Source organism: Mobula birostris, chromosome 13 (genome assembly GCF_030028105.1).
Source record: "Mobula birostris isolate sMobBir1 chromosome 13, sMobBir1.hap1, whole genome shotgun sequence".
In the NCBI taxonomy this organism is placed as follows: Eukaryota; Metazoa; Chordata; class Chondrichthyes; order Myliobatiformes; family Myliobatidae; genus Mobula; species Mobula birostris.
Genome location: NC_092382.1, coordinates 96453197 through 96478977, shown reverse-complemented (window position 1 = coordinate 96478977; position 25781 = coordinate 96453197). Strand labels below are relative to the sequence as shown.

The 25781-nt window shown below is 48.5% G+C and overlaps 1 protein-coding gene across 3 annotated transcripts in view; it reads right to left on the bottom strand.

The window, feature by feature from the left end:
- Positions 1-13304, bottom strand: part of LOC140207194 (ecto-ADP-ribosyltransferase 5-like) — a 21850-nt gene extending 8546 nt beyond the window's left edge. Inside the window, exons 1-2 of one of the 3 annotated variants that reach the window (XM_072275554.1) lie at positions 12816-13304; positions 8729-8890 (exon numbers count right to left, since the gene is read on the bottom strand). The gene's annotated coding sequence lies outside the window, so the exon portion shown is untranslated. Of the gene's footprint in view, positions 1-712; positions 754-8728; positions 8891-12815 lie in introns of those variants that run through there. The other 2 variants (XM_072275553.1, XM_072275555.1) reach the window with 2 other exon arrangements.
- Between the last annotated feature and the right edge of the window lie 12477 nt (positions 13305-25781).

Genomic DNA, 25781 nt, shown 5'->3' with positions numbered 1-25781 from the left:
TCGACCCAGTTCCTTGGCTGTTATCGAGCCAGTCTTTAACGCCGTTGACCTGCGTCATGACGTCATTGGTCTTGGTTCAACCACGAATGAGGTGGCCATTTTCCACCTTACAACCTCCAGTGAAGACTGTGCAAATACACCCCCGGCACCTGCTTCTCCTATCCACTCAACAAGCATCGTTCCGCCTGATTTACACTGCCTCTTTTCATTGTCCCAGCTCCACAGTTCTCAGCGCTCAACGTCACCCAAGTCCAGCTCGCCTGTCTCACCAAGTGATGTCATGGACGAATACGTGGCTCCGTGGCCGAGTCGAAGCCGGTCACCAACGGAGCACACGGATCTGACAACACGAGAGCAAGGCGCTCGGAACAGATACAAAGTACCGGGTGAACTCGGCAGGTGAGCCAGCACCTGAGGGAACGACCCTTCACCAAGGATAGGAGAGGGACAATGGAGAAGCCGGAATATGAAAGTGGCGGAGGGAAAGGAGTACAAGCTGGAAGGCGATAAGGTGAACCCGGCTGAGGCGCAAGGTGGGGGGTGGGAGGGGGAGAGCTGAAGTGAGAGCTGAGAGGCGATGGATGGAAAAAGTGAAGGGCCGGAGAATGTCATGGTCCGATCCGTGAAGTCCATATTCCGTTTCACGGTCCGGTCAGTGGACTCGGGACTCCGGGTCTTCCAGATGTCACTTGTTTGAGTTAATCATACGCACCTGATTCCCATCTTTGGGCTTGCAATATAAGTAGCCTGAGGACTGAATGTGGGCTGCGGGTTGGTCTCGTCAGTCCCCCTTCGAGTAACCTGCTGATGGAAGGCTAGTGAAACCATTTGTGATCTCTCGGCCTGGTGGGAGGACCACTGCTTCATGGAGCCTTGTTGCCATTCATTGGAGTAGTCTTTGTGGTATGGATTCGGCTGTTTCCTGCGCCAGCTGAGTGGCTGCCAGCCACTCCGAGCTAGCTGAGGTTGCTGAGATTTCCGTAGCCAGCTGAGGTTGCTGGCTGAACTGAGACTCGGAGATTCCCTGGAGCAGAGATGGAACTGTCTGTTGTTCTTTGGTGTTTGTCTCTTCTTGTCCTTGCCTCTGTGGGGTAAGCCAGACCGTTTTGCCGTTGCCTTGCAGGGGGATCTGTCTTGTCTTGTCCTCGCCTCTGTCAGATAAGTCCGGCCGTTCTGCCATTACCTGACGGAGAGACCTGTATTATCTTGGTGTGGAGATTAAGTTCAGTCCCGGCTTGTCGTAGGATAAGTCCCGGCTCTATGTCTATGTTCTGTCCTGTCTCATGTTTGTGTTGTGTTAAAGATGAGTCCTGGCTTGTCGAAGGATAAGTCCCGGCTCTGTGTTGATGTTCAGTTCCGAGTCTGTCTCTCAGCTCCAGTCTCCGAGTTATCAGTCTCCGCATTTCAAGACGAAGAACCCAAGCCTCGAGGATCCCAAGCCAATCTCCAAGAACCCAAGACCCCAGGCCTCGAGGATCCCAAGCCAAGCTCAAGACCCATGACCCCAAGCCAAGCTCAAGACTCAAGACCCCAGCCTCAAGCCATGTCATGTCCTTGCCTGGTTCTCGGGGCGGAGCCCGAGGCAAGACCCAGGTTTTGGGTCCTTGTCCAGTCTCGGGCTCGGAGTCCAAGCCTTGTCTCCTAGTCGATGGTTCCTAGTTCTGGCCCCGCTTTCCCTAGCCCTACTCTGCGTTCTTGTCCCTGCTCCTTGCCTGAATTCTGTCATGTCCCTACTCTAGTCAAGTCTTGTTCCTTGTACTTCAGTGTCTGTGTCTGCATTTGGGTCCGTTCCCAGCACCCCCTGTGACAGAGAAGGAAACTGTTTGGTGCCGAAAGTGGACCATGGGAGGAAGGGAAGAACAGGAGACGCCAAGATGAGTTGATAGGCAGGCGGGGGAAAGAGAAAACCCAATTTCCAGCATCTGCAGAATCTTTTGTGTTCATGTCAAACCCTTCGGTCCTCGATATCCCCGCCCAACGTGACGCCAATCCCTTCTGCCTGTCGATGAAGCGCAAACCGCCGTTCCCTTCACGTCAATTTACCCGCGGAAACTCCTCTTGAACGCTGCATGCAGTGTAATGCCTGATTTCAGCCTGATTTATACTTCTGCCGCGACGCGACGCCGTAAGTACAGCGTCGCCCGAAACCCTACGCCAGAGCCTGCGTTGCTGCGACGCGTACCTCTACAAAAATGTAACCGCGCGTCGCAGCAACGCAGACCGTAGAACTGTGATTGGTCCGCTTGGTAGTATCGCATTCCCTCCTACGCTGCAGTAGCTTCCCATTGGGCGACTGAAGGACAGGGAAGGAACTCTGGCTGCAATGCGTTCCATAAAGCAGGTGTGTGCGCACGGGCGACGTATGCAGGATTTATACTTCTGCGTTAATGAACGCCGTAACCTACTTACGCGCGTTGTGAGCATTTATACTTGTGCGGTGGTGTGTCTGCGTCGCTCTGCAATTCGCGAAAGTCACGCATGCGCACAAACACCTGCCCGTGCAAGGCTTCATGGTCATGGTAGTCTTTCTGGGGTAAACAAGAAGCGAGCGTCTTTTTTTCGTAAAAGCGAATTGTTTCCTCTATAATTTCGGAGGTCTGTCAAGCTTTATGGAAAGCATTGCAGTCAGAGTTCCTTCCCTGCCCTTCAGTCGCACAGTGGGAAGCTATAGCAGCGTAGGATGCAATACTGGGACTGCAGACTGGGAGATGGTTTCGCTGAACACCTACACTCTGCCCGCCAGAGAAAGCAGGATATCCCAGTGGCCACACATTTTAATTCCACATCCCATTCCCATTCTGACATGTCTATCCACGGCCTCCTCTACTGTAAAGATGAAGCCACACTCAGGTTGGAGGAACAACACCTTATATTCCGCCTGGGTAGCCTCCAACCTGATGGCATGAACATTGACTTCTCTAACTTCCGCTAATGCCCCACCTCCCCCTCGTACCCCATCCGTTATTTATTTATGTACACAGATTCTTTTTCTCTCTCTCCTTTTTCTCCGTCTGTCCTGCTCACTACACCCCTTGCCCATCCTTTGGGTTTTCCCCCCTCCCCCTTTTCTTTCTCCCTGGGCCTCCTGTCCCTGATCCTCTCATATCCCCTTTGCCAATCACCTGTCCAACTCTTGGCTCCATCCCTCCCCCTCCTGTCTTCTCCTATCGTTTTGAATCTCCCCCTCCCCCTCTCATTTCAAATATCTCACTAGCTCTTCTTTCAGTTAGTCCTGACGAAGGGACTCGGCCTGAAACGTCGACTGTACCTCTTCCTCGAGATGCTGCCTGGCCTGCTGCGTTCACCAGCAACTTTGATGTGTGTTGCTTCCTTTTTTTTTTTGATTTTTTTTCTTCACTAACCCTATAACCAAAGAATTAAGAATCTAAATCATTTAATTGTATGCGGTGTACTGTGTGTTATTTCGTGGTACTCATTTGTAACAGGGTAACAAATCACGCAGCATCCACCCAAACGGCGGGGTTTCGGGGTGGATTCACACCTCAATCTCACCCGCTTTTCAGGGCCAGAGATTGTCTTTTCATGTTCAGCTTTTTTACAGATGGTGTGATGTTTACTTCTAGAATTTGCTGGTAGCTAACTGAATTCATTCTTCCCTCTACCAGTGAAATGTTCCCCGTGCCACTGGCTGCAACACAAGCCCAAAGCATGATCGATCCACCCCCGTGCTTAACAGTTGGAGAGGTGGTCTTTTCATGAAATTCTGCACCCTTTTTTCCCCAAACATACCTTTGCTCATTGCGGCCATAAGTTATATTTTAACTTCATCAGTCCACAGGACTTGTTACCAAAATGCATAAGGCATTTTGAGATGTTCTTTTGTAAACTTCTGACGCTGAATCTTGTAGTGAGGACGCAGGAAAGGTTTTCTTCTGATGACTCTTCCATGAAGGTCATATTTGTGCAGGTGTCGCTGCACAGTAGAACAATGCACCACCACTCCAGAGTCTGCTAAATCTTCCTGAAGGTCTTTTGCAGTGAAACCGGGGTTTAGATTTGCCTTTCTAGCAATCCTGCGAGCAGCTCTCTGGGAAAGTTTTCTTGGTCTTCCAGACCTCAACTTGACCTCCACCGTTCGAAGGTATGTTTGGAGAAAAAAAAAGGGTGCAGAATTTCATGAAATAAACCCCCCTCCAACTATTAAGCACGGGGGTGGATCGATCATGCTTTGGGCTTGTGTTGCAGCCAGTGGCACGGGGAACATTTCACTGGTAGAGGGAAGAATGAATTCAATTAAACACCAGCAAATTCTGGAAGTAAACATCACGCCGTCTGTAAAAAGTCGAAGATGAAAAGAGGATGGCTTCTACAACAGGATAATGATCCTAAACACACCTCAAAATCCACAATGGACTACCTCCAGAGGCGCAATCTAAAGGTTTAGCCATGGCCCTCACAGTCCACCGACCTAAACATCACCGAGAATCTGTGGATAGACCTCAAAAGAGCAGTGCATGCAAGACGGCCCAAGAATCTCACAGAACTGGAAGATTTTTACAGGGAAGAATGGGAGAAAATCCCCCAAACTCGAATTGAAAGACTCTTAGCTAGCTACGGAAAGCGTTTACTAGCTGTGACACTTGCCGAAGGGGTATTACTAGGTACTGACTGAAACTTTTGCTTCGGGTCCTTTTTCTGGAAATCAGGTCATGTTTTACTCACTTGGCTATTAATGGTAACAGAAATTTTGACCGGGGTGCCCAAACTTTTGCATGCCACTGTAGTTTTCCATAACTCTTTTAAAACTAAAAAGGTTATGGCCACTGGCAGCAACGCACTCTCTATGCACTCCTCAATCACTTCTCGAGCCTCATTTCGGAGGAGGGAGTGGAGTGATGCCCATTCCCTGTTTGGATCATCTGCACAGATCCGGGCTAAAATATATTTTTCCTGGACACATTTAACAACTTCTGCACCAGCGAAGGAGTGGAGCTTTCAGGCTTTGACTCGAGAGGCTTCGACGAGAAGAGGCGGAGGACAAGCTTGCTCGCATTTAGTCTTTACAATGCCTCCTGAGGCGGTGATGTGCCTCTCATGTGAGATGTGGCAGTTTTGGGGTAGTGTCACATCTGCCAGAAGTGCATACGGCTGAGCGATCTGGAAGACCGTGTAAGGAATCTGGAGCAGAAGCTGGATGACCTTCGACTCATAAGGGAGAATGAGGCTGTCATAGATGAGAGCTACAGGGAGGTAGTCACACCTAGGCTGTCGGAAGCAGGTCGTTCGGTGACAGTCAGAGGGAGGAAAGTGAAGGTGAGCAGACAGGTAGTGCAGAGCACCCCTGTAGCCATTCCCCTCAATAATAAGTTTACCATCCTGGATACTGTTGGCGGGGATGACCGACCAGGTGTGAGCCACGGTGGCAGGGCCTCCGGCACTGAGTCTGACCCGGTGGTGCAGAAGGGTGGGACGGAGAAGAGGATAGCTGTCGTCATTGGAGACTCTATAGTCAGGGGAGCAGACAGGAGATTTTGTGGACGTGAGAAGGACACCCGCATGGTTTGTTGCCTCCCGGGTGCCAGGGTCCGGGATGTCTCTGACCGGGTGCACGACATCCTGGTACGAGAGGGAAAGCAACCAGAAGTCGTGATACATGTTGGGACCAACGACATAGGTAGGAAGAGGGATGAGGTCCTGAAGTGTGAGTTTCGGAACTAGGCAGAAGGCTGAAGAACAGGACCTCAAGGGTGGCGTTGTCAGGATTGCTGCCAGTGCTACGTGACAGTGATAGCAAGAATTGGGGGAGATGGCAGTTGAATGCGTGGCTGAGGAGATGGTGCAGGGAGCAGGGTTTTAGATTTTTGGATCATTGGGATCTCTTCTGGGAAGGTGGGACCTGTACAGATTGGATGGTTTGCACCTGAATTCGAGGGGGAGCAATATCCTTGCAGGTAGGTTTGCTAGCATGGTTCGGGAGGGTTTAAACTAATTTGCAAGGGGGCTGGGACCCAGAACGATAGAGCAGTGAAAGAAGTGCACGGAGTAAAGCCTGATCTAACATATAGAGAGGCTTTGAGGAAAGAGAAGCAGAATAAACGGTGTAAATGTAGTAAGGTAGAAGGGCTGAAATGTGTGTACCTCAATGCAAGAAGCATCAGGAACAAAGCTGATGAACTGAGAGCTGGGATACATACATGGAATTATGATGTAGTGGCCATTACAGAGACTTGGCTGGCACCAGGGCAGGAATGGATTCTCAATATTCCTGGATTTCAGTGCCTTAAAAGGGATAGAGAGGGCGGAAAAAGGGGAGGAGGGGTGGCATTACTGGTCAGGGATATTATTACAGCTATAGAAAGGGTGGGTAATGTAGCAGGATCCTCTTTTGAGTCAGTATGTGTGGAAGTCAGGAACAGGAAGGGAGCAGTTACTCTATTGGGGGTATTCTATAGGCACCCAGGTAGCAGCAGAGATACGGAGGAGCAGATTGGGAGGCAGATTTTTGAAAGGCGCAAAAATAACAGGGTTGTTATCATGGGTGACTTTAACTTCCCTATTATTGATTGGCACCTGATTAGTTCCAAGGGCTTAGATGGGGCAGAATTTGTTAAGTGTGTCCAGGACGGATTCCTGTCACAGTATGTAGACAGGCCGACTAGGGGGACTGCCATACTAGATCTAGTACTAGGTTTTGAACCGGGTCAGATCACAGATCTCTCAGCGGGTGAGCATCTGAGGGACAGTGACCACTGCTCCCTGGCCTTTAGCATTAACTTGGAAAAGGATAGAATCAGAGAGGACAGGAACATTTCTAATTGGGGAAGGGCAAATTATGAAGCTGTAAGGCTAGATCTTACAGGTGTGAATTGGGATGATGTTTTTCCAGGGAAAGGTACTATGGACATGTGGTCGATGTTTAGAGATCTCTTGCAGGATGTTGGGGATTATGTCCTCGTTGTCCACTGGAATGCTACCGGAGGACTGGAGGGAGAAGAATGTTTTCCCTTTGTTCAAAAAAGGTAGTAGGGATAGTCCGGGTAATTATAGACCAGTGAGCCTTACGTCTGTGGTGGGAAAGCTGTTGGAAAAGATTCTTAGAGATAGGATCTTTGCGTATTTAGAGAATCATGGTCTGATCAGGGCCAGTCAGCATGGCTTTGTGAAGGGCAGATCGTGTCTATCAAGCCTGATAGAGTTCTTTGAGGAGGTGACCAGGCATATAGATGAGGGTAGTGCAGTATATGTGATCTATATGGATTTTAGTAAGGCAGTTGACAAGGTTCCACACGGTAGGCTTATTCAGAAAGTTAGAAGGCATGGTATCCAGGGAAGCTTGGCCAGGTGGGTTCAGAATTGGCTTGCCTGCAGAAGGCAGAGGGTCATGGTGGAGGGAGTACATTCAGATTGGAGGGTTGTGACTAGTGGTGTCCCACAAGGATCTGTTCTGGGACCTCTAGTTTTCGTGATTTTTATTAACAACCTGGATGTGGGGGTAGAAGGGTGGGTTGGCAAATTTGCTGACGACACAAAGTTTGGTGGTGTTGTAGATAGTGTAGAGGATTGTCAAAGATTGCAGAGAGACATTGATAGGATGCAGAAGTGGGCTGAGAAGTGCCAGATGGAGTTCAACCCGGAGAAGTGTGAGGTGGTACTTTTTGGAAGGACAAACTCCAAGGCAAAGTACAAAGTACATGGCAGGATACTTGGTAGTGTGGAGGAGCAGAGGGATCTGGGGCTACATGTCCACAGATCCCTGAAAGTTGCCTCACAGGTGGATAGGGTAGTTAAGAAAGCTTATGGGGTGTTAGCCATCATAAGTCGTGGGATAAAGTTTAAGAGTCATTATGTAATGATGCAGCTTTATAAAACTCTGGTTAGGCCGCCCTTGGAGTACTGTGTCCAGTTCTGGTCGCCTCACTATAAGAAGGATGTGGAAGCATTGGAAAGGGTTCAGAGGAGACTTACCAGAATGCTGCCTGGTTTAGAGAGTGTGCATTGTGATCAGAGATTAAGGGAGCTAGGGTTTACTCTTTGGAGAGAAGGAGGATGACAGGAGACATGATAGAGGTGTACAAGATAATAAGAGGAATAGATAGAGTGGATAGCCAGAGCCTCTTCCCCAGGGCACCACTGCTCAATACAAGAGGACATGGCTTTCAGGTAAGGGGTGGGAAGTTCAAGGGGGCTATTAGAGGAAGGTTTTTTACTCAGAGAGTGGTTGGTGCGTGGAATGCACTGCGTGAGTTAGTGGTGGAGGCAGATACACTAGTGAAGTTTAAGAGACTACTAGAAAGGTATATGGAGGAATTTAAGGTGGGGGCTTGTATGTGAGGCAGGGATTGAGGGTCGACACAACATTGTGGGCCGAAGGACCTGTACTGTGCTGTACTGTTCTATGTCCTATGAATCCACCACCACTGTGTCATTGCACATATTTATGCACGGAGGAAGAGCTACAACAGAGTCCGAAACCGAAACTTTCTTTTTTACCGTGAAACGTTAATAACAGCGCAAGCTGGGCAGCTTACAGTGCGGAGCTAGGAACCGGGCCCGTTGCGTCTAAAGACATGCGCACTCGAAAGCCCGCGCCCGAGAGAGCGAGTCCTCCGCGCGTTGGAGGACCAAACGGGCGCCCCGCGATGAATGGGCCGCATGCGCGCTCTCTACATTCCTGCGAGCGATCTGACACGGGCAATTCTCACTCAACACCGGGGAAGTCAAAAAATCAGTCTTGCAACCCTACAATCTGATTGCATTCATCACCTACCTAGCCTTGGCATGACTGCTCCTTCTCATCCTGTGCGCCGGATAAGTATACTCCTCCCTCCGTCCTGATGCAGGGACTCTGCCCGAAACCTCGACCATCCCTTTGCTACCACAGGTACTGCCTGACACGCTGAATTCGCCCAATGTTGTTTGAGAGCGAGACCTAGATGCTCAATGAACAAAAATAACGAGGCAGCGTGACAGCAATTTTTTTTTAAAAGGCAAACTCTTGGCGGGACTGAGCGATGGAGCAGCATCTACGGTGGAAAGACTTGGGCGAGTCTCATGTCGAGATCCCATCTCGGGCCTAAGCTTGGAGAGGAAAAAATGCTATTTCATCGAAATTCAGTGTGATTGCCAATCGCTACCTGAGGTAGAGCGAGTAGTGCTGTCAACACGCCAAGAAATTTCCTCACCGCTGTGTTTAGAGAATCTAATATGACAAAAATTGATGACATTCAGAATATAGGACAATACAGCACAGCACAGGAACAGTCTCAGCCAACCATGTTTTAAAGAACGAATTAAAACAGCCATTAAACTAAGCAATACTGCCTGTCCATATCCCTCCATTCTCTGTCCTTTTCCTTTCCTGCTTAAGAGAGTCTTAATCGCTAAGTTTGTCTCCACTCCCATCTCTGAGGACGCATTGAAGGTGCCCAGCCGCTCTCTGTGACAGCCAAACAAAAAAGTCGGGCCTTCTCTGCAAGGAGTTTGTACGTTCTCCGCGTGGCCGCGCGGGTTTCCCTCCGGGTGCTCCGGTTTCATCCCACAGTCCAAAGGCGGACCAATCGATTGATCAATTGGTGATTGTAAGGTGTCCCGTGATTCGGCTAGGATGATGTCGTGGGATTGCGAGGTGGCACGGCCCAAGGTCCGGAAAGGACTATTCCGCACTGTATCTCAATAAATGAAAGAGAAAAAAAAAACGCCCCCCAAATTTCCTTTGAAATGCCCCCCATAGTAAATCCACGTCGTCCAGTATTGGACATTTCAGCCTGTGGAACAAAAAAATGACACAGCCTTTCTACGCAGTTTAAGCCTTTCATAAATTCTTCTCCGGCTTCACTTCAACACCGCTCCTCCGTCCAATGTGACCCCTTTAAGACCAAAAGACCATAAGACATAGGAGCAGAATTAGTCCATTCAGCCCATCAAGTCTCCTCCGCCATTCCATCATGTCTAATCCCGGATCCCAGTCAAGCCCATACACCTGCCTTCTCGCCATATAGTGCATATTGTGTATATATAGGTTTGGGCACCCCAAGAAATTTGAGATCTCAGGTAACTCTTACCAAGGTTCCAGACCCTAATTAGCTTGTTAAGGCTATGGCTTGTTCACAATCATCGCTCTGAAAGGCCAGGCGATGCAAATTTCAAAGCTTTATAAATACCCTGACTCCTCAAACCTTATCCCAACAATCAACAACACTGGGCTCCTCTAAGCAGCTGCCTAGCACTGTGAAGATTAAAATAAATGATGCCCACAAAGTTATAAGAAGATATCAAAGCGTTTTCAGGCAGCCGTTTCCTCAGTTCGTAATTGTAATTAAGAAATGGCAGTTAACAGGAACGGCGGAGGTCAAGTTGATGTCTGGAAGACCAAGGAAACTTTCCGAGAGAACTGCTCGTTAGATTGCTAGAAAGGAAAATCAAAACCCCCGTTTGACTGCAAGAGACCTTCAGGAAGGTTTAGCAGACTCTGGAGTGGTGGTGCACTGTTCTGCTGTGCAGTGATACCTGCACAAATATGACCTTCATGAAAGTCATCAGAAGAAAACCTTTCCTGCGTCCTCAGCACAAAATTCAGCGTCAGAAGTTTGCAAAGGAACATCTAAACAAGCCTGATGCATTTTGGAAACAAGTCTTGTGGAATGATGAAGTTAAAATAGAACTTTTTGGCCGCAATGAGCAAAAGTATGTTTGGAGAAAAAAGGGTGCAGAATTTCATGAAAAGAACCCCTCTCCAACTGTTAAGCACGGGGGTGGATCGATCATGCTTTGGGCTTGTGTTGCAGCCAGTGGCACGGGGAACATTTCACTGGTAGAGGGAAGGATGAATTCAATTAAATACCAGCAAATTCTCGAAGTAAACATCACGCCGTCTGTAAAAAAGCTGAAGATGAAAAGAGGACGGCTTCTATAACAGGATAATGAACCTAAACACACCTCAGCATCCACAATGGACTACCTCAAGAGGCGCAAGCTGAAGGTTTTGCCATGGCCCTCACAGTCCCCCAACCTAAGCGTCATGGAAAATCTGTAGATGGACCTCAAAAGAGCAGTGCATGCAAGACGGCCCAAGAATCTCACAGAACTAGAAGCCGGTTGCAAGGAAGAATGGGCGAAAATCCCCCAAACAAGAATTGAAAGACTCCTAGCTGGCTACAAAAAGCGTTGACAAGCTGTGATTCTTGCCAAAGGGGGTGTTACTAAGTACTGACCATGCAGGGTGCCCAGACTTTTGCCTCGGGCCCTCTTCCGTTTTTTGTTATTTGAAACTGTAAAAGATGGAAATTAAAAAAAAGTGATCTTACTTAAAATATTAAAGAATTGTGTCATCTTTAACTTTATGCCTCTTGGAAATCAAGTCATCTTTTACTCGCTTAGGTAACAGAAATTTTGATCGGGGGTGCTCAAACTTTTGCATGACACTGCATATGGCAGAGATGAAGGGAAACAGCTATAACGAGGTAGATTTTGCGATAAAGAGTCCATCCTATCATACCAGGCGACCGTTCTGACCGAACTAGTCTGAAAGCAGCGGTACGGAAGCTGTCTTGAGTTTGTTGGTGTTGTAAGTTATTTAGTCAGATTGGATGTTGAGGTATTGTGAGCAGTTTTCAACCCTTGTCTGAGGAAGGGCAGAACGGTTACCGTTTGTGGAGCGTTTGACGGCTCTGGGTCTGCACTCGCCAGAGTTTAGGAAAAAAAAACGAGCAGAAACTCATTACAGCCTACCAGTCTGCAAAGGATAACTACTCATTGTAAGGTCCCATATATGTAATACACACATTAGGTAAATTGATCATCTCCCTTCCCTACCTCTCTCTCGCCCTCTATCTCTCTCTTGCTCTCCTGCCTGTCTGTTTTCCTCCATGAACTCTCTCTCCCTCTCAGCCTCTCTGTCTGTCTGTCTGTGTTTCTCTCACATACTGTATACATGCACACTCTATTTATGTCTGCCTATCGAGGAACTCTCTTCTCTCTCTCTCGCGCGCGCTTATACACACACACACACACACACACACACACACACACACACACACACAACATATACTCTACCTGACTCTCTCTCTCTCTCTCTCTCTCTCTCTCTCTCCGTTTCTCTCCGTTTCTCTCCATTTCTCTCAATCCCTGTCTCTTGTCTGTCTCTGATCCGGATATAGAGATAGACACTGGCTAGGTCTGTCTCTATCCATGAACTCTGTCTTTCTCTCTCTTCTTCTCGGCCTCTCTGTCTCTCTCTCTCTCAGCGTCTCAATCTGTCTGTCTGTCTGTCTGTCTCTCTCTCCCTCTCTCTCTCCCACACACACACGCACTGTCGATCTGTCTATATCCATGAACACTCTTCTCTCTCTCTCCTTTCTGCCTGCCTCTCGTCTGTCTCTGCTCCCGATATCTCTGTCTCGCACTCTCTCTCCCTCGCAGCCTGTCTGTCTCTCTCTCACACACGCGCTATGTCCGTCTATATGCATAAACTTTCTTAATGAACTCCTCTCTCTCTCTCTCTCTCTCTCTCTCTCACACACACACACACACACACACACACACACACACACACACACACACTGCCTCTCTCTCACACACACACACAGTCCCAGTCCCAGCACCTGGGTCCGGCTCCACTATTTCCTTTCGGCGAGGCAACTGTTTCAAGTTCTCCGTCCTACTTCTCTCGCCCTGTAAACACTCACTTTTGCTTCTTCCGGCCCCCACCCCCGTTCCATCGACTCTGTACGCGGGTCAAACTTTTATTCGCGATGAAACCCCGAGGGAGTTTTGGAAGATTGGATTGGCAGGGCGGGGTCGTGGGAGGGAGGTGGAGACAGGGAGCGTTGAGATATTCTTAACGCTTTTACACTGACCTGAAAACTGTGTCCTGGGATAAACTTCTGACGATTCCTTCACTATTCGCGAGGCGGCGGGCTGAAAAGTAGGGTGGGCGGAGGAGGCCGACCAGCTCTCTCAGCATCAAACTTCTCACAGCAGCCAGTTGAGCAGAAAAACAGAACCGCCGCCCCCTCCTCCCCCGCCGCTTAGATTTGCTCTCTGAGCAACTGCAAACACCGGCCACTTCCGCACTTCCGCACTTCCGCACTTCCGCGTGTTCACGGCAGATGCTTCCTGTTCAACCCAAACGTCACGTGGCCACTCACCGCACCCCTGGCCGAGCACTGGCACCGCCGCGGACGTGCCGTTTCCAGGCGGCTTCATGGTGAATCCGCCTTTACCTGCTGTGAGATCAGAGCTGCACTCTCACAGCAGCCAGGAAATTTGCATCTCGCCTTGTCGCTTGGTTACTGCAAGCTTTCCTCTGCCCTGCCCTCCGCTCACTGTCTCCCACTCCGTCTCTGCTTTCCTCTTATCTTGCCACCCTCACTCCCCTCCGGCTCGTTCTCTTCTTTCTTCCCCGTCTCTCTCCAGTTACCTTCCCTTCAGCTCTACGTCCCTTTTCTGATATATGCGCAGCCCACACTGGGGAAGTGCGTTTCCGATTACACATATCCCCTCCTTCCCTTGCAACCTATCCATCAATCCGGCTATCTACCTACCCATTTGTCTATCTATTTGAATATCTTGATAGGGAGAAGGATGGATAAATAGAGTCTAAAATGAAAGCGTGCCTTATATAAAGTCGAGTTCAGAGAATCTATCTCTTTCACTCCCTTCCCTTCTCTCCCTCGTTTTCTCTCCCTGTCCCCCTCTCTCTCTCTCCTTCTCTTTTTCGTTATTTCTCCCCCTCCCGCCCTCTCTGTCCCCCCTCTCCCTCCCCTCTCTCTCCCTGCCCCTCTCTCTCCCTCCCCCTCTCTCTCCCTCCCCTTCTCCCTCCCTCTCCCCTCTCTCCCTCCGCCTCTCTCTCTCTCTCTCTCTCTCTCTCTCTCTCTCTCTCTCTCTTTCTCTCCCTCTCGCCCCCGTCTCTCTGCTTCTCTCCTTCCCCCTCTCTCCCTCCCCTCTCTCTCCCCCCTCTCCCTCCTCCTCTCTCTCTCTGTCCCTCTCTCCCCCTGTCTCTCTGCTTCTCTGTCTCTCTGTCCCCTCTCTCTCTGTCTTTGTCATGGTCCCCTCTGGAAATCCCCCAGCTTGCAATTTACCTCAGGAACTGGGCTCCATCCCCTCGTTTGACTTCCAATCATTCCCAGGTTCCACTAACTACACACACCAGCTTTCCATCAGGAAATGCGGGATAACGACGCTGTGATCACAACAAGGAGCTGCCAGTTCTTTGGTCGACTGCGGTGTGAGTAACCTTGTTTCATGGTTCCTAGAACTGTCAGTTCTAAGTCTAGCATCGCTCCTGGATTCTGTCCAAACCCAAGACTCCAGATCAAGACTGTCCTGGAAACCGATTCCACGCTCGCTACGGCAATAACGCCTCCCAGCTCTGCCCCCGCGCCCGTGTTCGGCACTTGGGTTCGTCCACTGCCACGCTCGTATAACAGTCTCTCTGTCTCTCTCTGTCACTCTCTCGTCACTTTCTCTCTGTCTATCTCTCTCTCGTTACCCTCTCTCTCTGTCAATCTCTCGTCACTTTCTCTCTTGGCACCATCTCTCTGTGTCACTCTCTCGTCACCCTCTCTCTGTCACTCTCTCGTCACCTTCTCTTTGTTTCTCTCTCTTCACCCTCTCTCTCTGTCAATCTCTCGTCACTTTCTCTCTTGGCACCATCTCTCTGTGTCACTCTCTCGTCACCCTCTCTCTGTCACTCTCTCGTCACCTTCTCTTTGTTTCTCTCTCTTCACCCTCTCTCTCTCTCTTTACCCTCTGTCTCTGTCTCTCTCTCTTCACCCTCTCTCTCTGTGGTCACCCCTCTCTCTCGTCATCCCCTCTCTCTCTCTCGTTACTCTCTATCTCTCTCTTCACCCCCCTCTCTCCCGTCACCCTCTCTCCCTATCTCACTCCTCGTCACTCTCTTCCTCTCTCACTGTCACTCTCTTTCTGCCACTCTCTCTCTCGTCACTCTCTCTCTCTCGCTCTCGTCTCTCTCTCTCTTCACTCTCTCTTGGCACCATCTCTCTGTGTCACTCTCTCGTCACCCTCTCTCTCTTTGACTCTCTCTCTCTCGTCACCCCTCTCTCTATCTCTCTCTCGTCACCCTCTCTCTCTGTCTCTCTCTCGTCACCATCTCCCTCTCGTCACTCTCTCTCTCTCCTCTCCTCTCTCTCTCTCTCTCTCTCTCTCTCTCTCTCTCTCTCTCTCTTACTCGTAACCCCCCCTCGCTCTCCTTACCCTCTTCAAGAAATCGAGGCGAGGGTAATACGGCAAACATTTCTCAGAGAGTTCCGCGGCAGAAAAATAAAGGTTTTGCGCATGCGTACGTGAGCAGTCAGCTCAAGCAAGTTCTTTCATAGAACACGAAAGCGGCCGGGGGTGATCCACACTTTTTATATCCTTTTTCTTTGCACCACCCGCTCCACAGCGCAGAACGGCGAAACTCAACATTCCTTGCGTTTACAACCACTGCGCCGGCCATTGCGTGTGGTTCGATGGAGCTGCCCGCGTCGAAACTTCGAAACTTCGAAAAGCTTCGTAAACGGTGCTGAAATATCCCCCCCTCCAATAAATAGTTCTGGCAGCTCAGTCTAAAACACGCACCACATCTGTATCAAGCGTTTCAGAGGCACATTTAATTTCAGGGAAATGTATACAATATACATCCTGAAATGTTTTTTTTTTTGTTCGCAGACATCCACGAAAACAGAGAGGAGCCCCCAAAGAATGAATGATACTTAAATGTTAGAACCCCCCGAAGTCGCCCCCAGCTCCCCCTGCCCATGCATAAGCAGCAGCAAGCAACGATAATCCCCTCCCCCACCAGCAAAAAAAAAAGAATCGCCACCCGCCACCGAGCACTCAAGCGTGCAGCAAAGCAACAGGGAAGACAGAGACTTGCAGTACTCCAAAGACTTCGCATTGCTCCCGGTATTCGACATACCGCAGGCTCTGTGTCTCCCTGATAAAGGAGAAAGAGGTGTCTCCGTTTCGCAGGGAGAGGGGAGACATAACAAACAGCTCGCTGGTTTACGACGCTGAAAGTCCGTTGCGTCGTCTTTTCCGAGCTCTGTGCCCAAAAATCTCAGGTCTCTGGGCAAACAGAGCCAAAGATCTCCCGACTACCACGACACACCAATCTCCTGTCGGAACACAGACCTTCGATCCGCCCGTCTCCAGAGCCACGAGATCCTTGGCCCCCAAAGGCGAGCTTAGCTCTTAGGCCGCGCCCTTCGCACGCTGAACAACGGCCAGGCGTGAAGCCCCGAGAGAAGGCCCCATTCCCGCAAAGTACCGAAGTTAGCGTGTAATTCCAGGCCAGGGTCTTCAAAAGAACCCTGAAAGGGAAAAGTAATGATGGATATAGGGCTGCTTCCGAAGATGCAAGCAGAGAAGTCGCCCTCTTCTTAGATCAAATATCTGCCTTTCCGAGAGACCTGACCCGCTGAGTTTTCTGATGTTGTGTGAGTGCCAATTCCGCTGCAGAGCTCCGATGGTAAGTGGGAATGATTGGAGGGTCTGTGGGGGATTTAGACATGTCGACAGGACCAGAATATCACGAGGGAATGATTCGACTCTACTTGTGTGGAACAGAGCAAGCGAGGTGCAGGAACCCAACGGTGCCACAAGGTGGCAGCACAGTGTGTTAGGACGTGGCATGCGGAACATGAAAGGTTGCCAGCACACACCCAGGTACTCCGGCTCACCATGCCCCGGAGCAGAATGCTCCTCTCAAATCTCAGTGATAGATAGACTCCCCCCCACCCCCATCACAGCCCAAGGCACCGCGACTAGCAGATTTGCATTCTCTTCCCGAGATTTAAGATGGAGAAAACGGCAAGTCTTTGACGGTCAGAGCAGTAACAGCAGCAAACTGAGAAAGGATGTGCTGTCATTGTAAAGGGTTCAGAGGAGATTCACAACAACGAAATCGTGAACTGAGAAAAAGGGAAGTAATGATTCTTGGATGCGTGTTACAGTAAGACCGAAAGTCGGAGTATAAATTCTTATTTCGGTATGACTCTGCGGTGCCCCTTCACGAAATCGCCCTTGTCATCTCCGTAAACTTATAGAAACCTCAGCGCGTTCTCGTTTCATGTTTTTTTTTTGGGTGGGGTGGTGGAGGGTGCGGTGGTGAAGATGAGGCTCATAATGCCCGGGCGGGGGGTGATTCGTCTTTCCGTCGACTGCGATTGTGGGGAGAGGGGCTTTTTACATAATTGCAAAAGAATTTGAAAGGCCGGAAGGGTAATTCAGTCCGCTGGATAAATATAGCCTTGTAATGAGGCAAACACGGGGAAATCTGCAAATGCTGGAAATTCAAGCAACACACATCAAAGTTGCTGGTGAACGCAGCAGGCCAGGCAGCATCTCTAGGAAGAGGTACAGTCGACGTTTCAGGCCGAGACCCTTCGTCAGGACTAACTGAAAGAAGAGCTAGTAAGAGATTTGAAAGTGGTGGGCGGCCCTGGGGAGGGGGTGGAGAGCGATCCGAAATGATAGGAGAAGACAGCAGGGGGAGGTTTGGAGCCAAGAGCTGGACAGGTGATTGGCAAAAGGGATATGAGAGGATCATGGGACAGGAGGTCCGGGGAGAAAGACAGAGCGGGGGGACCCGGAGGATGGGCAAGGGATATCGTCAGAGGAACAGAGGGAGAAAAAGGAGAGTGAGAGAAAGAATGTGTGTATAAAAATAAATAATGGATGGGGTACGAGAGGGAAGTGGGGCATTAGCGGAATTTTGAGAAGCCAATGTTCATGCCATCAGGTTGGAGGCTACCCAGATGGAATATAAGGTGTTGTTCCTCCAACCTGAGTGTGGCTTCATCTTGACAGTAGAGGAGGTCGTGGATAGACATATCAGAATGGGAATGGGACGTGGAATTAAAATGTGTGGCCACTGGGCGATCCTGCTTTCTCTGGCGGACAGAGCGTAGGTGCTCAGCGAAACGATCTCCCAGTCTACGTCGGGTCTCACCAATATATAGAAGGCCACATCGGGAGCACCGGACGCAGCATATCACCCCGGCCGACTCACAGGTGAAGTGTCGCCTCACCTGGAAGGACTGTCTGGGGCCCTGAATGGTGGTAAGGGAGGAAGTGTAAGGGCATGTGTAGCACTTGTTCCGCTTACAATCGGAGCGATTTACAGCGGTGCTGGAACGTTTGTGAACCCTGCCGAATTTTCTCTATTTCTGCATAAGCATAACGCAAAATATGGTGAGATCTTCATGTGTCCTAAATCTAGATAAAGAGAACCCAATGAAATAAGTAACGCAAAAACACTATACTTTTTCATTTTATTTACTGAGAAAGATGATCAAATATTACAGTTATTTGTTGGATAACATATGTGATCCTTTGCTTTCAGTAAGTGGCGTGATCCCATTGTACAGCAATAACTTCAGTCAAACCTTTCCAGGAACTGTTGATCAGTCCTGCACATTGGCTTTCTGCAATCCCTCCTCACAAAGTTCTGGGATATTGGTGGTCTTCCAAATATGAACTGCTTGTTTCAGGTCTGACCACAACATTTCTATAGGTTTAAGGTTAGGACTTTGAGCCGGCCATTCCAAAACACATATTTTCCTCTTTTTTTTTAAAGATCTCTTCTTTCTCAATATTTTTATTGATTTCTTACAGAGTGGATTTCCTCTTTTCTTTCCCATCTTTGTCTTGTTCCATTATCCAACTTCCATCAAGCTTCAGGTGAAGGAGCGCTACCCAGACAATCTCTTGTAAAATATCTTGATGCAATTTTGAATTCACTACTCCCTCAATAATTGCAAGCTGGCCAGGCCCGAAGGCAGCAACGCAGCCCCTAATCATGACGCTCCTTCGAGCACGCTTCACAGTTGGGATGAGGTTTTGGTTTTGGTGTACATTGCCCCTTTTCACCGGACGAAGTGGTAAGCATTTCTGCTAAAAAGTTCAACTTTTGTCTCTTCTGTCTACAGAATACCCAGGTGGTCCTTTGCAGACTTAAGACGTGCAGCAAAGTTGTGTTTTATTTTTATTTTTGAAGAGAAGTGGTTTTCTGCGATGTGTCCTCAATGAACATCATTCTTGTTCGGTGTTTCTCTTATAGTGGACACATGAACAGAGACTTTAGCAAGTTCCAGATATTCCTGCATGTCCTTTGCTGTCACCCTTGGGATCTTTTTCACCCCCTTCAACATTGCACTCGTGTGCTTGGTGTGATCTTTGCAGGACGCCCATTCCTAGGGAGAGTAGCAACAGTACTAAACAATTTCTCTCACTGTGGACTGACGAACACTCTGGTCTTTAACAATGCTTTGCAACCATTTCCAGTTTCATGCCCCTCTACAACGCTTCCTGTGAGGTCCTCTGAAAGTTGTTTTGATCGAGGCATGGTGCACATGAGCAGAATTTTCTTGAGAGCAGCGGTTGTGTGAGCAACCTGACTTTGTGCGTCTTTTTGTAGGGCAGCGTACCTCAGCAGCACCCACCTCCAATCTCATCTCAGTGATTTGATGATGATTATGAAGACACGCAGTCCTCTTTTATTGTCATTTAGTAATGCATGCATTATGAAATGATACATTATTTCCTCCTGTGTGATATCACAAAACACAGGACAAACCAAGACTGAAAAAACTGACAAAACCACATAATTATAACATATAGTTACAACAGTGCACAATACCATAACTCGATGAAGAAAGTCCATGAGCACAGTGAAGTTCAAAGTTTCTCAAATGTCCCACATCTCACGCAGACGGGAGAAGGAGGAAAAACTCTCCCTGCCATGCCGACACAATCCGACTCTGAGTCATCCGAAAACTTCGGGCTCTGATCAGCTCTCCGACACCGAGTACTGAGCGCCATCTCTGCCCGAACGATTCGACCTCCTTCTCGTTCGCCAAAACCATGCAAGGCCGGGGATTTTGAGGCCTATCCTCCGAAAGATTCCCGACCACACAGTAACGACAGCAGCGAACGGGCGTTTCAGAAATTTCTCCAGATGTTCCTCTGTGCTTTCACGTCCATTCTCCATCAAATCAGAATTGTCCACGGCCCCTATTTAACAAATACAATATCATTTTTCACCGGAGGGCTGCGCACACGCAGGCACGCCGCCACGCCGCCATCTTCTCCTCCCGCCTGGAACACCTTGGAACACCTGACTGCAAATAGCGTTGTAGAAGGCACTATCCCAGATGTTCACAAACATTTTCCAACAAATACATGCAATATTGGATCATTTTTTCTCAATAACTATATGAACAAGTGTAACTTATTCGTGTTATTTATTTAATTGGTTTCTCTTTATCTAGTTTTAGGACTTTTCGCTGAGTCCCATTTATGTAGACATAGCGAAAGTTGTAACGCCCAGCTATATTGGCTCGTATATATCTAGGGGAAACCCCGTCCGTCGCCCGCCTGGTCTCCCTGTTGTGTCGGTTACTGTATCACTGCCACCGAATTCAGCTTCAAACATCAATCATCAGCCAGCACTCACAGTACGTTTTACCAATTACACTTTATAGATATCACCAAGTCTATGAGATTAATATAAGTTCAATACAGGAAAAAAAGGAACGGAAAAGGCGCCAGACTCATCAAAGTTCAATTTCTCTCTGCACACGTTGGAGCTCGGGGACCTCTATCGAGGCCACTCTGACCCCGTCGACTCGCGGCTCGGGAGCACCCGGCGTGATCGACCTGAGCCTTCCCGCACGTCCGTTGTCCTCCTGGTCTCTCCTCCGACTCCCCGCCAAAAGCCCCTGGTTCCCAGTCATATAAGACAGCATATCACCCCAAGAAAAAATAACATGGACACCCATTGGCTGATAGTACATCTGCTATCTGTTATAACCGAAGCAAATTGCTGGCTAGTGACTTTCTCAGCATTTAACATAACATGGAAGCCATTTAAATTCACATACGCAGCAGTTTAAAAGATTAACATAACAAAGAAGCCATTTTAATTTTAGCATAACAAAGAAGAAAGCCCGTACAAAGTTCTACAGGATTCACAGACTTTCTAGCACCACTGTTCACCATCCCATTCAACAGCCCGTCATGTTCGGCAAAGCCGTTCCTTTCAGATAATTTATCCGGCTCCTTCTGGATGTTATTTGTTTATTTTCTTTATTTCTAGCTGCAGTGCCGACTAGGTCCTTTCGGGACAAGGAGCCGCACTGTCCAGCAGCCCAACTATTTGACAGTAGTTTATGCACAGGACAGCTTACAAAGAAAAATTCACCAACAAAATTTTGGACTGTGCGCGGGGGGAGCCCCGAGCACCAAGAAAAACTCAGCTGGTCCACAGGGAGAGTGTACAACACCCCTTGGAGACTGCGTCGAATTGAACTCCGAGCTCCAACGCCCCGAGTTGTAACGTCGTCGCACTGACTCTCCTCGGCTTCCGTTGCCTCTGCACTGGAATCTTACCTGGAAAGACCCTCCCGATTGCAACGATCTATAGTGCAAAGGACTTTCTGTCCAGTTTTGAAATTGAGTGCGCCATCATTAAAAAATGTGCAGGTTCCGAGTTGGTTGCAGAGGGTTGTCGACTAAACCTTCTCTATTATGGACGCAACACACCGCACCATCTTTAAGAGGGGGGCTTCAGGAAGGCGGCGTCTACTCGTAAGGAGTCTTACCATCAGGTCAAGGCCTCTTCCAGTTACCAGCATAAGAAAACACGTACCTGAGCTTGCCGAACCGCATCCAGCGATGCAGAAGCAGCTTCCATGAACCCATGAGCACTGCCTTGCCATCCCTTTTTATTGGACTATTTTTTTTTTTTTTGTAATTTATCGGAGGTTAATATCCTGGACAGTTGTGGCCATCTGACTGACGTACGAATTCAGATCGCAGTATAATGAGGGGAGCAAACCCTCTGACGATGGAGGCATCTTTCCCATGTCTTACTATCTGATCCGCGGTGGGCTGCATCGACTGTCCTTGCGCTTTACTGTCCCAGTTTCTGCGACTCCATGCGATTAGCTGATGGTTTCAAAGGGGTTTGGTGGAATGTGAGGGTAGGATAAAGAAATGCCGGGGGAGGGGGCGGGAGCTGTAAAAAGAAAGCAGCATCCGTCATCAGGTCCCCACGACATCTGGACAATCCTCTCTTCACGCTCCCGAAACAGTCTGGATGACTTCACGTATCTCAACGTGAGATACGTTCCACCACAGAAGAACGGTCCCCTTTGTGGTGGACACAGTCCGTGACTTCTAAAGGATTTCAGAGGATAACGAGAGGATTGACGGCATCGGCTTACCTGAAGACTCCAATCTCTTCCCCTCTCTCTCTCTCCATCACTACTCAACTCAATACCACGAACTGAACTGAGATTTACCCATCATCGTAAGACTATCTATTTACCCTAGACTTGAAGAAGCTTGGTTTTCCATATACTTCCACACTTACTTATATATAACCATTGTTAACCTGTTTGATTTATCTGCATTTATATTGCTGTATTGCGTAGTTACTAATAAATACCATTCGTTATTTGCAATACTGGACTCCAAAGTGTTTTCCATTTCTGCTGGTTCTTTAACCCGTCACGGGGTACGTGACAAAAGTTCAGAGTATCTCAATTCTGAACTGATTCTGTAATCTATGGACTCAGCTTCATGGTCTCTACAATTCATGTTCTCAGTATAATCAATTATCTATCTATCTATCTATCTATCTATCTATCTCTATCTCTGTAGCTTCTCTCTGTATCTATCAATCAATCAATCTGTCTGTCTGTCTATCAGTCTATCGCTCTGTGAATCTATCTGTTTCTCTTTCTCTATCTATCTATCCCTATCTATCTATTTGTTTATCTATTGATCTATCTACCTCTCTCTCTGTCAATCTGTCTGTCTATCAGTCTATCTGTCTAGCTATCTATCTCTGTGTATCTATCTGTCTCTCTCTCTGCATATATTTATCTCTCTATCTCTCTATGCAGACGATTTATCGACATCTCCCTCAAACTGAAGGGAGAATTTTTAAGATAGCCATGCAGCATCAGTACCACGGTCCCCACGCCTTACACATCAAACTTCTTTTCCCCGTTTTTCTTTCAGTGCAATGGAGTTTCTATGGTAGCTCGTTCAGTGTGGACGATGGGGCCCTGGTTAATGGCGTCAGGAAATTCAGCAGCATGCTCAGGAAGAACTTTGGGTACTCTTTACAATAATATCATTAAGCGCAATTTGGACCACAGACTTCCAAATCTTGGCGCTGAAATTTCCAATGAGAACCTAGAGGTCCTCCCTCCCTCAACCCTCAGAGGGTGCGTTGCAGGTAACAACGATCTCTGTCTGAAAGGGAGAAAAAAACCCTCCATGTATCCCGGCAAAACATTTCCCCTCAATCTACACTCACCTGTCACTTTACTGAGTACATCAGTACACCAGCTCGGTGACGCAAATATCTTTCAGCCAATCATGTGGCAGTAACTCAATTCGCAAACATATGAGGAAATGGTCGAGGGGTTCACTTGTTGCTCAGCCCAAACATCAGAATGGGGAAAAACTGTGCCCCAAGTGACTTTGACCGCGGAATGACTGTTGGGGCCAGCCGGGGTGGTTTATATATCTCAGAAACTGTTGACGCCAATCGGCAGAAAGGCAAATAAGAGGCTACACAGTGATGCAGTATTTTCTGACATCTAGTTGATTAGGTAGGACTGGTAGGGGGACCGCAGGGAAGGAGGAAAGTTCGATTAACGCGTTTATTTCATTTCAAGAGAGATTGTTCAAGAGGATGCACGGCGACGCTTTACTGACGGCAAACAAAACTATTAACTTTTCGATAAATTACCATTTATATGTAATACGAAACCCGTGACTTCCCTTTGGAAGCTGTGCTTCTTAAAACATCCGTAGGACCTGGCGTTTTTGCGGTATCACGAAAGATTCACCGAATTGGACTCATGAGAACGCAGGTGGGATCCCCGCGGCCTTTGCTGGAGCGGACATGTGGCCGGTTCGGAGCGGAGTGGCCCAGGATCCAATACCGAAAAAACGAGCCGTTGTTTGGCCATTGGTCCCTTGGCTTAACCGAAAAAGAGCCGCTATGCTGGAGCCTTACTTGAAGTTGATCGCAAACGTGGTCCTTACGCCGAATCCATTGGCAACAGCTTTGCTAGTTAAGGATGAGGCAAATTGTCCATATCTCATTGTGGTCCCCAGCTTCCCCCAGGAATGAATCCCCGTTCCTCTATAGGACGTCCGGGAAGATTCCTCTCTCAGCCTGTCGAGGGCAACCGAGAGAAGGCAATGGAAGCTCTTGAACGGGAAAGACGCGTATTTCCTGTCGCTGCTTCCGGACCCTCTGACCGCCTTATTGAACGCGTGCTAGAGTTCACCGCAACCCTGGTCGTGCAGGCAACACGAAGGCCAGCAGGTGCTCTTCCCTCAGGCCATGGGGAAATGGAAGTGTCTTTAGATGTATTTCATTGTCTCGGAAAATTGCATTCCTTTCTCGCTCCCTCGGCAGATATTTGATGACCAGGTCTTTGGGACAATCTGCTCTGGGTCAACTTGTAATCAGCGGAGCCGAGCTCCACGCCTAGGTAGACAGCACTCCCTACAACTTGCCCAGACGCCGACGCGAACGCTGTCCCAACCTATCGGACTGAAAACAGTAGGGAATCAGAGTGGCCTCGGCAGTCCCGGGGATTACTGAAATTAATGGAGTTGAAATCCACAGGAGTTTTAGAGGGGATCCCAGAAGCCCCCTTTCCAACCGGCGCCTAAATTAAATCCTGCTGATCAGAGAGGGGGCGGAACCAGAGATCAGGCACGTGAGACGGCGATGGAGCGCTGTACGAGACAGACGGCTACAGGGAAACCCATATAATAGACACACACACACACACACACACACACACATATATATAAATTTCCTGAATGCTATTGGTATCTCTTTGATTTCGAAACTGAACTAGAAAACATCAGTTTATTAAATAAGAACGACGCGTCGCAAAGCTAATATAGCTGTCCCTCGTTTAACGAAGGACACTTTTGATGGCATCATTTCTGGTTTATCTGCCACTCTCGTTGTCATTCTGAAGACCTGCAGTCCTTTCATCCCCCGTCTCTTCAGCTCTTCTGCTGTTTGTTGTTTGTCTCTGATCCTGGAGACGTGCATGCCTCTCCTCCTCTGTCTCTTCCTCTCTCATCTTTTCTTGCCTGACTCTTTGATCCTGGAGTCGTGCGGCCCTGGCCTCATGCGATTCTTGTTCTCTCCCTCTCCTTACCGCTTCCCGACGACGTTTGGCGTCATGTCGTGACCATAACGTCCTCCTTCCCTTTCCACGCGGCATAATTAGGCCGACCATTCTTTTTTTGCCCTGATGCTGGATAGAAGATACGAAGCACGAACATCAAAGGATGCTGATTATTCTTAATGATGTGGTTAGCGCTCTCCTAAATGAACGTGATATAGTCACCGCTGTCCTTTGACTGCTGCAAAAAGGTTTTATGGGTGTCTCGAAGTAAGTCACTTCCATGATGGCCGATCGGTTCCCGGGTGAAAGCCAGCCTGTTTATTTTTGGCGAATCAGCAGCTTAATAAGAAATATAACCCTGACCTTTGCCTGCATTCTATAAGTTAGCGCATTTTAATTCGATTTAGCCAAAAATGTGCCTCTGTAATGTACCGTTTGCGCTAATTGGAGGTCACAAACAGACAGACAGACAGACAGACAGGCAGAGCATGAGAGTTTTAGTAGTGTATGTCTGTATATATATATATATACGTATGTATGCATGTATGTATATATATATAGATATAGATATGCCACAGTACATGTGCTTGCAACACTGTGTGTCTGACATAGTGATCAGCAGCACTGGGGCTCCACAGG